The sequence below is a fragment of the Nuphar pumila genome, chromosome 14 (assembly GCF_984573655.1).
Source record: "Nuphar pumila chromosome 14, dmNupPumi1.hap1.1, whole genome shotgun sequence".
In the NCBI taxonomy this organism is placed as follows: domain Eukaryota; kingdom Viridiplantae; phylum Streptophyta; class Magnoliopsida; order Nymphaeales; family Nymphaeaceae; genus Nuphar; species Nuphar pumila.
The window spans coordinates 53,170,775-53,188,657 of record NC_143262.1 but is presented as its reverse complement, the minus strand read 5'-3'; the positions used below and the strand labels follow the sequence as shown (position 1 = coordinate 53,188,657).

The following is a 17,883-nucleotide window of genomic DNA, read 5'->3' as shown; positions in this document are numbered from 1 at the left end:
AGTCTATAACTTGACAAGGAAAAATCAAGGTTTTCTCAGGGGTCTAGGAAAATCGATTTTTAACAGAGGTCAAATATGTTTATAAAAATCTTAAAATTTTCAGACAATTAGTATGTTCCATCGTGAATCTACTGCAATTTTTAGGGGGAGATTCAAATCTCCCATTTAGGGGATTTCAGGCCGACAAGTCTGCTAAAAAAGAACTTGGAAATTTCAAAGTATAGAAAACCCGATTTAGGGTTTGATTCATTTAATGGAGTCTTGAAATCCGAATGGATTCAAAACTTTGGCATGATGTCATAGACAAGATAATATAACTATCCTAATTTTTTTTTAGAATTTTATGAATAAAAATCATGCATGAAATAATGATGGGGCTGAATATCTAAAACCAAAACTTATAAACCAACAACTTTATTTCAATGAAACTAACTAAGTAAATAAAACACGTACAAACTGATAAAGCAAGACTAAAACGATAACTAAAACATGGAATCTATGCATCAAACAAATTTTCAAGAAAATTTCAGGGAGGTGTGAATAATATTTATTTATTTTGGCTATAAAGATGGAAGATCTGATTCATAGAGTGAATGGATCTCTTTCATCTATGTAGCATCAACATATAACATAGATGGATCCATTATCTTCTAATATTTAAACCCTTGAAGCAGACCTTCTATTACTGCAAATCCACACCTTGAATACACTTCATGTTGTCTTCATGAAGTAAGGCTTGAAGGCTTCCTTCTCATGGGTGTCAAGGATGATCATCGCACGGTTTTAGCAAAGTTAATATAAAGTGATGAAATAGAAGAGGACCTTTACCTTGGACCAGCTGGGGGGTTGGGGTCGGTGATTCGGTACAACTGATGGTTGCAGCAATGAAGATGATGGAGGTTACTGTTAATGGAGGTGATCGGCTGTTGGAACTGTTGGAGGTTGGCTACTTGGAGGTGGCTGGAGGTGCACTTGGAAGAAGTGGCGCCGGCTGGAGATGCTACTTCAAGGCTGCCGTTGTAGTGATGGACTTGCTATGGTGGCTGCAACAACTTGAGAACACTGCATCTAGCTGGCAGATGCTGCCAAGGAAGGGACTTGGAGGGGCTGGTAGAGGTGCAGCAATGAGGGCTACAGCCAAAAGAGAGAGAGAGAGAGAGAGAGAGAGAGAGAGAGAGAGAGAGAGAGAGAGAGAGAGAGAGAGAGAGTACGTCCATCCTCGAGTCTTCCTCCCCATTTTGGTTTTTAACTTAGGGCCAAATAATATTTTCTTCCTAAGTTTTTAATGGAAGTAGGTGTCAATGAGAGGGAAGAAAAGGGTTTACGTGAATGGGCTGGGCAATAGGGAAATGAAGGAAGGGAAGGAAAAGAAAGGAAAGAGGAAAGGAAAGGGAAAATGAAAGGAAAGAAAAGAGGGAAGACAAAAGAGGGAAAGGAAGAGAGAAAGGAGGGCTGGAGGAAATCCTATGTGAGTGGAAGGAGAAGGGAAAGAAGAAAAAAAGAAGAAGAAGAAAAAAAAGAAAGAAAGGAAGGAAAAGAAAGAAGAAGAAGAAAGGATAGGAAGAAAGAAAAGGAAAGAAGAAGTAGAGGAAGAAAGGAAAGATAGGGGGCTAGGGGGGTCGACCTCCTAGTGGGTCCCACTTTAGGTAAAATAAATAAATAAAGAAAGAAAATAAAGAAAATATTTTTTTTCTTATATATATATATATATTAAAAGCAAATTGTAAATGGATGGGCCATCTCAGAGTGGGTCCAAATTCCAATTTTGAAATTCATTTTCAAGATTCGAGGGGTAAAATAGTCTTTTCAAAAAATTTCCAAACGAAACGAGCTATTTTCGGCAGTTTTTGAAACGAGCTCGGAATTTGAAGTTCAATACCCCATTGCGAAGCAAATCCAGTGTAGAATTTGAAAATTTGAGTTTGAAAGAAATCGAGATTGTTTTTCTCGAGAAAAAAATTCTAAATTTAGACTCCCAGGGGTAAAAATGTCAATTTTGAAAACCCAAGGTTTGAAATTGATTTCTGAAAACTTTTAAAACTCAATCTGGATTGGAATTTATAAAACTGGAGTTCTGGACTTCGAAAATGAAATGAAATGTGGTGAAATGTTATGAAATACTGAGAAATGATATAAAATGATGAGAAATGACATAAAATGCCATGCGAAATGCTAACCCTGAATGAAGAAATTTGGATATTAGACCTGATTGACACTTGTACCAGTTCAAAAAGTGTTAAAATTGATAAAATTTGCAAAATGATTCAAGAAATGGTTTTCAGGCCCTATCGAGCTAGAGTGACACTGAAAATTAGGGTTTGAGCTGAATTAAACTGAAGTGAGCTGAATTGAGCTGAGTTTTAGAGTTTCAGAACTCAAGTGAACTGACCAGACACTGACTCAACTGACCTTTCCGACTAAATTTTCAGGAAAAGCTGTCATTTTTAGAGAAATGGTACAGAATGGTCATTGGAGTGAAGTGAATTACGAATCTGAGCTGGGTTTGAGCTAGAACAAAGGCCAGTAATACTGAGATAAACTAAAATCAAAGCTCGAATACTAGCTTAACTAACTGAACTCAACTTAATTTCAGCTAAATAAGCTGAAATGGGCTTCTGGACACTTGGAAATGGTTTTGAACTGAAACTGGAGCACTTGAACTTCTGGTGAGCTTAAGCTAGACTCAGAGGAATATGATTGACTGTGAATGACTGACTTGGAGACAATTGGCTTGGATTTGAGTGAGAAATGAGCTCATTTCTGAAGAAATGATCCCATTTTTGGCAGGAATGGTTAGAAATGAAAATGGTTTGTTCATCATGAGCTCAGGTGAACTTGAAATGACTGATATTCTAACTGTTTTGAACTGACCAATGAGCTTGGTTGAATCCGACTGACTGGGGTCTGGGATGACCTAGGGGTAAAATGGTAATTTTCTTAATGAAAATGGGTAAAGTGATGGTTTTCTGAAACCGACTCGGGGTTTGACTCCTACATTGACCTAATAGGGTTGGCACTGCATGAGGAGGGTTGTCCAGAAATGAATGAGAAAAATTTGGGGTGTTTACATAATTGAACCAATGATGGAATCAATACCTTTTGCTTTGCCTAAATTTGACTAAGTGATTATTCTAGAATCCTAAATGCACATTGAATCATGCTTGTGCAATGAACTTTGAAAATAATGATTTGGAATATGATTCATGCTTTGTAAATATTTCTGAAGTTTGGTTTTCATAAGTGATTTTGATACAAGTTTGAAAATATCCTCGAAGAAGTGGTTTAGAAATTGAACTTGATTTGGAAAAAAAACTGAAATTTGAATCTAAACTTGGAATTTGAAGTGAAATTGAGATTTTGAAAAGGGAATTTGAAATTTGGAAGTTGAAATTGCAGCTGAAATCAAAGATTGAAATGGAATTTTGAGATTTTGAGAGTTTTGAAATTTGAATTGAAAAGGAATATTTGAAATCGAAAATGAATTTTGGAAAGGAGTGAAATTTGAAGAATAAGGACTGGATTTGGAGCTTTGAAATTGATAAATCAACGTTTTGAAATTAAAATTTAAATAGAATCTTGAAATTGAAAAATTTTGAAATTGAAATTTAGACTTGAAGTCTAATTGAAATTTGATTTAGAAATTGGAGCTCAAGATTGAATTTAGGAATTGGAAATTGAAATTTAGAATGGAAATTGGATTCAAATTGGAATTTGAAATTGAATTTAGAAATTGAAACTTGAAATTAAAGTTAGAATTTGAAATTGAAGTTGAAACTGAAACATAAGAATGAATTTAGAAATTGCAAATTTAGAATCTTGAAAATAAACTTTGAAATTGGATTCTGATATTAGAATTAGGATTTGAAATTGGATTTGGAATTTAAAATCAGAAATGAATTTGAAAATTGATTTAGAAATTCAAAGTAGATCTCAAAATTTGATTTAGAATTTCAAAACGAATCTAATTTAGAATTGAATTGGAAATTAAAACTCAAAATTTGAAATTGGATAGAATTTAAAGATTTTGGATTTTGAAATGGAAACAAAGAATTTGAACCTTAATATTTGAATTTGAGATGAATTTCAAAGTTAGAATATGGAATTCAGAAATATGAAGTTCAGAAGTAAGAATTAAAAATTAGAATTTGAAATAGGATTTTAAAATTGAGTGGAGTTGAAAAGGGATAAATCTGAATTTGTAAATGGAAGTTAAAAATGATTTTTGAATTTTAAAAATAAAAGTTGTATTTTGAAAGTTTATTTCAAAAATCACTTGGAATTGAAAAATAACTTGAAAATAATTTGGGAAAGAATGCAATTCTATCCTAAATGATGAATTTATTTAAAGATTGGAATTTAAAAGAAAATTTTATTCTTTAATAGAATTAAAATAAGATTAAATCATAATACATTCATGACTATGGTCACAAACATATTATAATCTAATCTATATTTAAATTCTAATAAAGAATAAAACAATTTTTTGTGCCTTTATAGGATTTAAAATAAAATTAGCTTTTAATATATTCATGATTATAGCCACAAATATATCTCAAGTTAATTTATATCTTAAATTCTAATAGCAGAAGAAAAGATATTTAGAAAAATATGATGGAGATCAAATGTTATTCCATAAAAGATAAAAATCCTAAGTATTGTTCACATTTTCACTATGGCTATAAATGTAAATTATTTACTTAGGGTTATTTACCTCTTATTAGAAAGGTACACGTGTCATTTGTGTTATACCACAGTGCTTTTGAAGAATAAAATGAAATACCACAGGAAATTATGAAAATTTAAAGCATAACTACATGCTCATACATTCTAATCTAGGCAGAAAGATAGAAATTCTCAATGATATGGAATTATTAGTCTTACATTGAAATTAAAAATTTCAAATCTAAGAAAGGGAATCAGAATCTTCCAAACTTACCTGCAAACATAAGATAACACCAGGCAACAGAAATACCAAAACATAGAGAGAAATTGAAAAATGCCATATTGAAACAAAATGTATATGATTATGCCTATTCTAATGAAGAATGCATATGCAAAATGCTATGCTTATGCTAAATGAAGAATGCATATGCATATACCTAAGTGAGATGCCAATGCTAATGATAGTGCTACAACATATGAATCAAAGATTAGAAACATTAATGAGGGTGAAAACAGGAAATAAAATGATGATAGTATATATAAAAGCATGATAGATGAAAATTAGATGACAAATAACTAATGTAGATCAAAGCATTGTCAATCACAAGATGGATGGAACACGATTTTGCAGGAAATGTACCGGAGTTGTGAAGGAAATATATACTTGCAGGAAATCCAGATAATGCCAATGTAAAGGGTGTTATACTGTGTAATAGCCCATCATGGGCATCACTTGATGCAAGATGAGCTGAGACTGATGTGATGAAGTGTCTACATAGGAAAGTGTCCTAAGGAATGTCTACATGGTGAATACGTTGTGTGGTGAGGTAAAGGATAATATAGGTGATTAACATGTTGAGTGACATACTTATGTGCAGGTGATGAAGTGTTGTGCAGGGAATGAATGGTGATGTGCTGAATGCAAATGCACAGGTGGCATTGAGTGTAATGAGCTGTAGGAATACTATGCTTATATGTAAATGAAGGTTATCAACATGTATTAAGCTAATAATATGCAGGAAATGCAGTTGATTAGGAGTATAGTGTACAGCCATTCAGATTTTCAAATTAATCAACAGTAGGATGGTATATTCCATGGGTAGCAACATTGAGAGTTGCTGCAAGTTAATTACAGCAAGCTGATTTGCTGCAAAACTGATGAATCACTTGGCAGCAAATTGGTCTGCAATGAGTCGATTGCTCATAGCAAATCGACCCCTGTAAACTGACCTCTGCTAATTGGTTTCAAAGGATAGTCATTACTATCACTAGTAATGCGCTAGAGTGCGCAGGTTCACAGCATGTGCAGTGTAGTGACCACCTCCCATGCTTCCATAATGGTTGCTCATTGTGTACAGACTGTTCAATTTTCCTAGCAATATGGCTTGATGGATCCGAAACATGAATTGTAGGATTTATGAAAGACTTCAGCTTATCTTTCATGAAACAGTTATATGAAAACCTCTTAAGATGAATTATAAGAACCTCAGGTGGCCTCCAAAGATCAAAAATTCTTGCTGGCTTGCTTGTACGGCTTACAGCTTGCTCATTGATGATAACATGGTCATCCTCACAACGGCTTTTACCAAATACACAGATAGTAAAATATAGGTTCCATTACACCTAAATGTCAAAAGGTTGCCAATCTCCGAACTATGATGTTCAAAGAAACTCTCTCCAGCTATTCCAACCCATCTCTATCAGCAGTTGACTCCATTGACTAACTTTTAACAGCAAGGCTTTTCAATATGGCATGTGATATTTCTTTCTATGTGAGATGGATAAATGCAACAGATACAATATGCAGAAGGCAGTGTGATGAATGTGATAAGATATGGTGAATAGTGAAGTGTAAGAAGTGAAGGACATATGCAGGTGTTGTGTGCAAGTATTGTGCACAGGGGGACAAGTGATTAAGTCATAAAACAAACTGCTCGAACTAACTGAGAACCCATAGGTTGAAGACCTGCAACCAAACTTACATGACAACATAATACACCCTAGCCTGAACCTTAAGTTAACGAAAATCAAGTGGCATAACCGACTACAACAGGTGCCATGAAACAGAAACCCTAGACATAACCCGAAATGGTTGGTGGGATAAGTTTGAAAGCAGTTCACGTTCATATCACCTTCTGATGATAGTTTCATTAAGAGAAATCACACTCAAGCAATACTTTATCGAGAAGATAAAGGTAGAACTTGGTTACCCTTCTCAAGTATTTTGCTGATCTAACATGATGGATTGAAGAGACTCTCATCTATTTCTGAATAGGACTTTGCTGCATATTCATCAGTAACAGGTATAATGCACATACAGATCCTTTCACAAATAATATGCTTATGGCAGCAGGAAGCTTTCTAATTGAATAGCATTGTTGGAAAAGATGATCAATCATATGATTGGATCTCCACATGGCATCCAAGCTAACTAGCTTCTTTGCAGCCTCTTTACCACCCAACCTCAACAACACTGTAATGAACTCTACAACCTTAAGTCATTGCTTGTCAAGAGGTGGGTGTGGGTCACCATATGCCGTAAGCAAGACATCCCAATCAGAGGATGCATCCAAAACTTTTAGCAAGTTGCTTATCCCACCACCAGGAAGAATTTACAGATCTAGTATAGGACAACTTACCTGCTAACAACCACAAAAATAGGGACTGGTGGAACCGGCTTTGGGCTGGTGGTATGCTAGAGTATGTTCTAGCAAATGAAGGGTGACACAGCAAATGCTATACATGGTGAATGCTTGAAAAGGCAAAACGACCAATGGGACTTGGTTTTTGTAACTCAAGCAATCAGCAAATTGCTTCCAGCAGCAATAAAATAATTTATGTGCGTTAATTTCTGCAAGTGCAAATTGGTTTCTGCAAAAGGTAATATCATCAATAACAAACAGCCAATGACAGAGGTCTAAATTGATCTCTATTCTGCAATTCACTATACAATCCATTAATAATATGCTTTTTCAATGCAAGGAAAACATTTAAACAGTGAAAGTATGATGTTAAATCAAACCAGTATTGTTGAATCAAATCAGCACGGCTAAGTGCGCACAAATAAAAAAAAATATTGATAAAAAGGGTTCAAATATTATCCTTTATGAGCTTTGAACCAAAAGAATCTGATGCTGGCTGAATGGATACAAGGCAATGAATAAAATAAAGCATGAAATCAAACGCAAATTGGAAATCAAATGGAAACATGGGATCAAACTGGGAAGAACATCAGATGCAGTGAACAATCAAATGCAAAAAATGAACACAATATAGTGAACAAGATAAACAAAATGTAATCAGGACAGTCAAACGCAATCCAAAACAGGAAATCAAATGCAAACAAGAAATCGAAATGCAATAGACAATCGAAACAATCAAAAGCCTGCAAAAGCAAATGCAAAAGACAGGAATGCAGCTAAGATGAAGATCAAATCTAGAAAAATGCACAATATACATTAAGACTGATAATGAACAGAGCTCTCGTGGTGAATCAGAAGTAATTGAAACACCAAAAAAAAACACAAACTGTGACTCTCATGGTTAAATGGATCTATTCTTCACTGCCGATCAGATTGGATTGCTATCCGGCATGGATCTGAGTAGAGGAAGCCACCTCTTAGGGTGATTGGAATTTAATGATGACTGCAACGATTGTAGTTAAAATGAAAGGGGCTAATGTGAAAGACTTCACGGTGAATCAGATCTTCACCGTGAGACTGGCAGAAGAATCAAAATTCAAAATACTGAAAGGGAGATCTGATCTGACGAGAATGTTGACTCAAACACAGATATGCAATGCTATATTATGTTGAACATTGGATGCAGTTTATACAGTATAATCAAATGAAACATGGGATGATGATGACCAGGAGTCTTAAAATGATGATGCAGAGATGAACCGGATGCTAATATAGCAAATGAAAAACATAAATCGTGACATCTCAAGTAGATTTAATGAAAATACAATACCAATTGTCAGAACTAAGGAGGCATATGATGGTGTAGAATGAAATGTGGTGATTCATCCGCCGCTAATGTGTAATGGAATGAAAATATATAAGATACAAAAAAAAATCAAAAATATGTAAAACAATAATGAAATAGATGTAACCCAGAAGAGGGTCAAAAATTCTGTTGCAAAATGCAAACCGGTGCTGCTATAGGCAGACTGATATTGCATGTTATGCGTCAATGGACAAAAGATCGAAAATCTAAGAAAAAGAAAGAAGGAAAATGTGAATTCGCAGAAAGAGAACAAAGGGAGAAGAGTGATCCTCACTGTGACTCGGCAGAGGCTGAGAGGAGGGAATTATTCCTTCTAGGATGCTATTGCTGTAGTGATTTTCTTTAATCGATCAAGGAGAAGAAAACCAGAGGGAGAAGGAAGAGAGAGAAGAAAAAGAAGAGTGGAAGAGAAGGAAAAGGGGGAAGAGGAAGAAGGAGGAGGGGATTGTTGTGAGAGGTGAAGAGCGGATGGAGAGGATGCTGGGGTGAGAAACAGATGAAGAGGAAGCGACCCCGATGGTTGTTTATATAACAGTAGGCCATTGGGAATTTTTCAAAAGTGGTCCCTCAACTTTCAAGAAATTTCAGAAAGAGGGTAAAAAAAGGATAGTTTTCAAAAATAAGGGTAGAATCCCTTTTCTGAAAGTTTTTCTTTTAAGTTTTTGAAAGAAAAACTTAAAAATATGAGAGAGGGAGAGAGAGGATCCATATGAGATTTTTAAGAAATTTTGTAAGATATTTGTTTTTGAAATTCGAGGTTTTTACAAAAATGAGGTTTTGTTAAAATACATGGTTTAATTTCAGAAAGTGGGTTTCAAAATGGGTCTGGATCTGAGATTTTGACAACAATACCGAGTTTGGATCTCGAATGATGAGATTGGATCTGGATAAAATTTCTGATTCAATACAGAGAATTGATTTTTGATTTTTTTGACAATAGAAGATCCAGGCTCGGAACTGGATTAGGATATCGGATCTGGGTCCGAGATTGGGTCAGATATGGAAATTGAATTTGGATTTCGAATCTTCAACCAAGAACTGAATCCAAGAATTGACTAGAATTTGACCCAATTGCTCAAAAGTTAGGGGCCAGGGGTAAAAAGGAAAATTTTGAAATTTTAAAAAATTTAGGGTGTTTACAATAGGATTGCATCGATAAAAATCTCCTCGTAGAAGACGAAGAGGAAAATAAGCTGAAAATATTGTCAACACCATTCCCAAATCATTCAGCAACAACCATTTTAGAATATCCTTTCTTACCACAAGATCATATATGTCCATGCCCTAATGAGGATATCAGTCTCCAGCATCAGGTTATGGTTCTTCACCAGACCCAGCTTGCCTTCAAGAAGATGGACATCACCTTGATCCTGAATCGGGTAAACTCATCAGCTGAAACCAAAAAGATCCCTGCTTTCCCCAAAAAAATTATCAAAAGGCAGATTTCTATGAAAAAAACATAAACTTCTAAAGCAACTGAAGAAAGAGCTAACCTACTCCAGAAGCCAGTTATGGCACTTTCCAACGTTTCAATCTTGGAACTGACTCATGATTCTCCAAAGCATCAAGAGATGCTAAATGATCTTTTAAAAAAAATCAAAGTAAAGTCGGGCACCACTCCAGAAGATATGGCACAAATTATGAATCAGGCGATGACCAATGCGCCTATCACTTTTTCTGACAAGGATTTGCTAAAATTGCATGCTTTTCACAATAATGCATTGTATATCGTGGTAAGGACTAGGGGCATGACCATCCCGCATGTGCTCGTTGATGGAGGCAGCAACCTCAACATTTGCCCAGAAATGACAGCCAAGGCCTTGGGCCTGAAAGAAGAAGAATATGTACCAGACCCGATCACTATCTACGGTTTTGATAATCATGGGCAGACAACGAAGGGGAAGATCTTTCTAGAAATTTTCATCAATTACTCAATGCATACGGTTTTGTTTCATGTCGTCAACGTGCCACCCACATACAATCTTTTATTGGGATGAACATGGATTCACAATGCCAATGTTGTTCTCTCGACCTTCCATCAATGTATAAAATGGTCTAAGGGAGGAATGATCACCACAATTTTGGGTGAAGATCCCGAAGAAAGGCTACCACAGCCTATGATTCTCTGTCAAACCTTTACTGCAGACATCTCTAGCATTAGGGAAAGCGATGAAATCAATCTCAGGGACAACTTAAAAATGTTGAAGATGAAAGAAGCTCAGACAGAGGAAAATGTCATAGCAGTGGTCCAATGGCAAGGACCTCATTTCTTCAAACTGAGGGGACGTCTCAATTGTGGTTCCTTCAAAGATCACCCTTTGTTCCCCCAGTTCTAAAAAATAAAGAAAGGATTTGACCTCCTAATGAAACATGGCTATCAACCTTCCAAAGGCATGGGAAAGAATGAAGACGGCGAGGTGGAGCCGATCATCCATGCTCGACATTCTGCTGGTTCAAGATTGGGGTTCACCGGCCATACATCCAGTAAAGGAACCATATTCGTCAAAGGAACAAAATGAGAGGGATAATGTCATAGTTTTCTGCTTTCTTTTCTTGTCTTTCAGTCATCCTGTAGGGACGACACAATCCCAGTCTCTTATGTCCTTTGTCATTTTTTTGTAAATACTCAGTCGTTGTTCTCAGTCAATGAAAATTTGATCTTCTCTCGCATCTTGATGCCTATCATCCTTGCTTATATTTTGTCTATGCCATTACTCTTTGCTTTCGTACAAAAGGTTGTTTTAGGGTTTACAATTTTCCTCGAAAAAATCTTTTTGCATTTTTAGGACTATCAAATCATGACTCCTAAATCAATAAAAAGGATTGTTATCAATCCTAAATTTTCTCAAAATAACCCCAAGTAAGTAAGGATTCACAAGATAAAGGCAAGAGCAGAGGTCAGCAAAGTGACATAACAGATTAAAGAGCCAACAAAATTTGATTCAACTATTCAAGAATTGCCAGAATTTGCTCATATTCAGAAGCAGAATGAACCATCATCTTTGGTTCAGGATCCAACATAAGATATCAATATTGGTTCAGAAGATGATTCAAAAATCCTCAAAATTGGCTCAGGAATAAATTCAGATGAGAAAGGAAGACTCATCTATTTTCTTAAGTAGCATCAAGAAGTATTTGCCTGGACTTATGAGGATATGCCGGGATTGGATCCCAAATTGGTTGAGCATCGCCTCAAGTTGAAACCAGATTTCAGGCCAATCAAGCAAAAACTAAGGAAAGTGGATCTTCGAGTTGAGCAGCAAGTTAAGGAAGAACTTGAAGATTTGTTAAAAGCAAGATTCATTCGGACCATTGATTATCCGGATTGGTTGAAAAATATTGTGGCAGTTTCCAAAAAGAATGGCAAAGTCTGAATCTATATTGATTTCAGAGATCTCAATAAAGCCACACCAAAAGATGACTATCCACTGCCCAATATTGATCTTTTGATCGATAGCATGCAAGTCATGCCATGTTTTTCTTCATGAATGAATATTCAGGTTACAATCAAATCAAGCTAGTTGCTCGTGATCAGTCAAAAACTTCCTTCACCACACCATGGGAAACTTTTTGCTACACAATCATGTCATTCAGGCTTAAGAATGTCAGCGCAACCTATCAGAGAGCAATGACCGTTATTTTTCATGATCAAATGCATAACAACATGGATATCTATGTGGATGACATCCAGGTCAAATCCAAAGAAGAAGAGGATCATCTCAATGCTCTTGGCCAAGTCTTTGAAAGGCTTATTCTCTATAAATTAAGGCTCAACCCTCAGAAATGTGTCTTTGGAGTGAAGTCAGGTAAATTGCTTGGCTTTATGATCAACAAGAAAGGAATATAGGTGAATCCTGCTAAAGCAAAAACAATTATTGATATGTCGCCTCCAACCAATCTCAAAGAGCTGCAAAGCCTTCAGGGGCGTATCCAGTCGATCAGACGGTTCATCTTCAATTTGGCAATGAGGTGTGAGCCTTTCAATCATCTGTTAAGAAAAGGAGTAAAATTTGAATGGGGATCGGAGTGCTAGCTTTCATTTGAGTGCATCAAGGGGTATCTCCTTAATCCACCCGTTCTGAAGCCACCAGAATTAGGAAAGCCGCTCTTGCAGTATATTTCAGTCAATCAAGTTGCTTGTGGTGGATTTCTTGCACAGTATAAAGAAGACAGTCAAATAGATCATGTCATCTATTATGTGAGCAAAACTTTTATTGACTATGAAAAGAATTATTCTCAAATGAAAAAGAGATGCCTAGCCTTAGTATGGATGTGTCAGAAACTGAGGCATTACTTGTTGGCATCAGAAGTCAAAATTCTATCAAAGCTCAATCATCTTAAGTATATTCTCGAATAACCATTTCTTACTCGGCGAATTTCTAAATGACAAGTCCTCCTAATACAATATGACTTAGAGTATGTGTCTCAAAAGTCAATAAAAGGCTAGGCTATCACAGATCAGTTGACAGATTTTTCCCTGACAGAAGAGATCAAAGAAAATGATGATTTTCCTGATGAGCACATTTACAGTATCCAACAATCTCTGATTTGGAACCTATTCTTCGATGGATCTAAGAATATGTCTGGCATAGGGATCAAAATTTTATTGATTTCTCCTGAGAAAGAAATGATCCCTTATTCTCTCAAACTTGGTTTCTAATGTACTCACAACATGGCCGAGTATGAAGCTCTAATGCAAGGCCTAAAAATTCTGCACGATTTTGATGTCAAGAGAGTATATGCCTTTGGCGATTCATTGTTTGTCGTTAGTTAGGTTAACACTGAGTGGCAGGTTAAAGATCCAAAATTAATCCCTTACCAAAAGATTGTTCTAACTCTTGTAGACAGCTTCGAAGAATTTCAACTCAACCACATCAGAAGGGAACACAATCAAATAGTTGACGGCTCTTCATATTCAAAAGTCAGCTCTTAAATTTGCTTCACTTATAGAATTATCACTTGATCAATACCAACAGCAGATGTTGGTACAACTCGATCTACTAGACGAAAGGAGACTCAAGGCAGCAAAATATGCTCAAGCTTATCGTCAAAGGATAGCTCAGTATTATGCCAAATCTGTCATCGAGAGAAGATTTTGAGTTAATGACCTGATACTCAGATCAACAACTCATCTCAAGCACCACCCACATGGCAAATGGTCGGCCGACTGGGAAGGTCCCTATGTGGTCAAAGAAGCATTACCTCACAATGCATAGCGTCTGATCAACGCAGATGGGGTAGAATTGTTAGATCCTATCAATGCTCGACATTTGAAGAAATTTTATACTTAAAATGCCTATTCTAGCCTTTGTATTCTTCAAAAGGCCTTTTTCAATAAACAATGATCTTCTGTCATCCTAACATTCTTCTCCATTATACTGGGACATTTTTATTTTTATATATATCCATCTTACTTTAAAAATCCCATATGCAGGCAAAATCAAATCAATTCTTCTATCCTCTATACCCATTCAGGATAAGGGGATAATCTTGAAAGCGGACCACATACAGTTAACTATGATGGTCTATTAAATTCAAAATCTTTATCAAGAATCTTTATTTTCCAAATTCAGTTTGCAAATTGAATCCTTCGCAAAACCTAGTCCTCGAACTGGTTATTTTTTAAAAAAATTATCCTAGATTGAACCATTGTCAGAACCCAGTCCTCGAACTGGTCATCTTCAAAAAATTTGATCTTAGATCAAAATTCAGTCCTTGCACTGGTTATTTCTCAGAAATTTTAATCAAAAATCAAGTTCATTTGAAAAACTCAGTCCTTGCACTGGCTATTTCTTAAAATTCTCAATCTTAGATCAAGTCTATTTCTTGAGGTCAGTCCTCATACCGATATCTTTTCTTCAAAATTGTTGGTCTATGGATAAATCCCTTCCTGGACCAATTTCTTTTTTAAATCTGCGGTTATGGTGTTGAATTCCCTTTTGGACCAATTTCTTCCTCAAAAACATGATCTCTAAGTTGCATTCTTTCTGAACCCGATCTTTCATTAAGATCATAGTTCGTCCAATCATTTTTAAACCTTCAGGTCAATCAAAATTCAGTGTTTTCACTGGTCGAGATTTCAAAATTCAGTTTTTACAACTGGTCGGGATTTTAAAATCTGGTTTATACAACTGGTCGGGATTCTAAAATCCAGTTTTTACAACTGATCGGGATTTCCTAATCTAGTTACTATAACTGGTCAGGATTTCCAAATCTAGTTACTACAACTAGTCAGGATTTCCAAATACAGTTACTACAACTGGTCAGGATTTCAAAATCCAGTTTATACAACTGGTCAGGATTTTAAATTTCAGTTTCTATAACTGGTCGGGATTATCAAAATCCAGTGTTTTCATTGGTCGGGATATCAAAATCCAGTTTTTATAACTGGTCGAGATTTCAAAATCCAGTTTCTACAACTAGTCAGGATTTCCAAATTCAGTTACTACAACTGGTCGGGATTTTCAAATCCAATTATTATAACTGGTCGAGATTTCAAAATCCAGTTTATACAACTGGTTGGGATTTCAAAATCCAATTTCTATAACTGGTCAGGATTACCAAAATCCAGTGTTTTCACTGGTCGAGATTTTAAAATCCAGTTTTTATAACTGGTCGGGATTTCAAAATCCAGTTTCTACAACTGGTCAGGATTTCTAAATCCAGTTACTACTAGGGGTGGCAAAACCTGACATGACCTGCCAACCCGACCCGCCAACCCGCCTCTTAGGCGGGTTCTGGTGGGCTTAAACTAACCAGTTTAATAAATGAGTCAACCCACCTAACCCGTTTATTAAATAGGTCGGGTTCGTGTTAGGGGTATGCCAACCCGGCTGACCCGTTTAATAAACGGGTTAGGCAGGCGGGTCAACCCGCCAACCCGACCCGCCAACCCGCCAACCCGTTTACCCGACCCAACCCATTTATTAAACGGGTTGGCGGGTCATGTCGGGTTACACCTTTAATAAGCGGGTCGGGTTCGTGTTTGCCACAGCAGGCCCGTTTAATAAACGGGTCAGGTTCAGGTTGAGATATGCTGACCCGCCAACCTGCCGGGTCGACCCGCCAACCTGCCGGGTCGACCCGCCAACCCGACCTGATTGCCACCCCTAGTTACTACAACTGGTCGGGATTTCAAAATCCAGTTTATACAACTGGTCAGGATTTCAAAATTCAGTTTCTATAACTGGTCAGGATTATCAAAATCCAGTGTTTTCACTGGTTAAGATTTCAAAATCCAGTTTTTATAACTCGTCGAGATTTCGAAATCTAGTGTTTTCACTGGTCGGGATTTCAAAATCTGGTGTTTTCACTGGTCGGGATTTCAAAAATTCAGTATTTTTACTGGTCAGGATTTCAAAATCCAGTGTTTTCATTGGTCGGGATTACCAAAATCCAGTGTCTTCATTGGTCAGGATTTTAAAATCCAGTATTTTTCACTGGTCGGGATTATCAAAATCTAGCTTTAACCTAGTTGAGATTTTAAAATCCAGTATTTTTACTAGTCAGGATTTCAAAATCCAGTTTCTACAACTGGTTGGGATTTCAAAATCCAGTGTTTTCACTGGTCGGGATTTCAAAATCCAGTTTCTATAGCTGGTCAGGATTTTAAAATCTAGTTTATACAACTGGTCAGGATTACCAAAATCCAGTGTTTTCACTGGTCAGGATTTCAAAATCCAGTTTCTATGATTGGTTGGGATTTCAAAATCCAGTGTTTTCACTGGTAGGTATTTCAAAATCTAATTTTCATATTATTTCTTCCAAATTTCAACCTAAGGTCCCATCAAAATTGATATTGAGTAATCTGTTTCACGAAGGATTCTCGAACATTTTGCCAATTTGCTTAAAAACATTTGTTGATTTTAATATTTTACTACACAAAAGAATCACCTCAGATTATCTCTAGTATTTTTTTCCAAAAAGGTGAAACTTGCTGAGAAAAAGGGCAAAATTCAAACTTTTTTCTTGTTGATCAACCGAAAGGATAAGAGAAATATCCTTGGTATGATGAGCGAAGAAAATTTCAATGATTTTGAAAAGCCAGAAGCGAATTGATATTGATCATAGTTATGGTGCATTTTAAAAGATGATTCTTCTGGCAAGAAAGCAATGAAAATATTCTTAGCAATAAAGAATCCACTCAATTTCCCAATAAAGCAAGTATAATTGATTATCTACAAAAGAGATCTCTCAACTATTGTCAAGTTGAAGACTGATATGCGAGTTAGACCCTCGGGGCCAAAGAAGACTTGTAATGTCTCCAAGCTGAAGGAGTATATGACATGTTCTTCCAGAGAAAGTTCAAACTATTGCCAAGTTGAAGGCCGATGCGATGAGCCTCTTGATCAACTCTAAAAGATATTTGATTCATACTATCAAAATAGACATTTTTATCAATTTTTGGGTACAAAGAAGATCCTGATTACCTTCAAGTTGAAGGAGTATGAAGTGTTCTTTTAGGAAAAAATGGAACATCTCCAAGTTGAAGGTCGATGTGATGAAATTCCCACCAAACCCCGACAAAAGTCAATTTTATATCTCAGGAAGTGCAAAAAGTATATCTCGGATATCAAATTGCCAAAATTGCAAAGAATCATATTTTCTCATGCAAAATTCTTTCATCAATATCTTTTCACTACTGGTTTTTATAAAAATTGAGAATATCTCTTTTCTTTTCATAGCAAGGAAATTGATAGCTTCTTTGAAGAAAATCAACAACATTAAAATTTGAGTTTGACTCTTGAAACTGGGGAGTTAACCTCATTGGAGGAAATACTCTAGGTAAAGAGGGAATATCTTTTGCATATACGTGAACATTTTCAAGCATTTGAATCAACTACAATTTCATCTTATTGGCGAAATTTTTTGGCTAACCAAACATGAAATAAATACTCAATGTCTATTTTGATGTAACCTAGCATGGTTTATAAAAGAGTTGCCTCATTCTGATGAGGTATTTCTTTCAGTCCCATCATGGTTTTTCCATCCTAGCGAGGAATCCATATTTTTCATATCCATTCAAGTAAGGATTGTACCTGAGCCTCATCTCATGAGGTATTTTTCAAAAATGTCTCAGCGTGTTTCCCCCATTCTGACGAGGAATCCATATTTTTTATTCTCATTCAGGTAAGGGTTAAACCTGAACCTCAGCTTTTGAGATATTTCATTTCTCAGTCAGGTAAGGGTTAAACCTGAATCTCAGATTTTTGA

At 36.0% G+C, this 17,883-nt stretch overlaps 1 pseudogene; it reads left to right on the top strand.

Annotated features, from left to right (window-relative positions):
• Positions 1-884: 884 nt before the first annotated feature.
• LOC149816828 (HIPL1 protein pseudogene) overlaps positions 885-17,883 on the top strand; it is a 34,167-nt pseudogene continuing 17,168 nt past the window's right edge.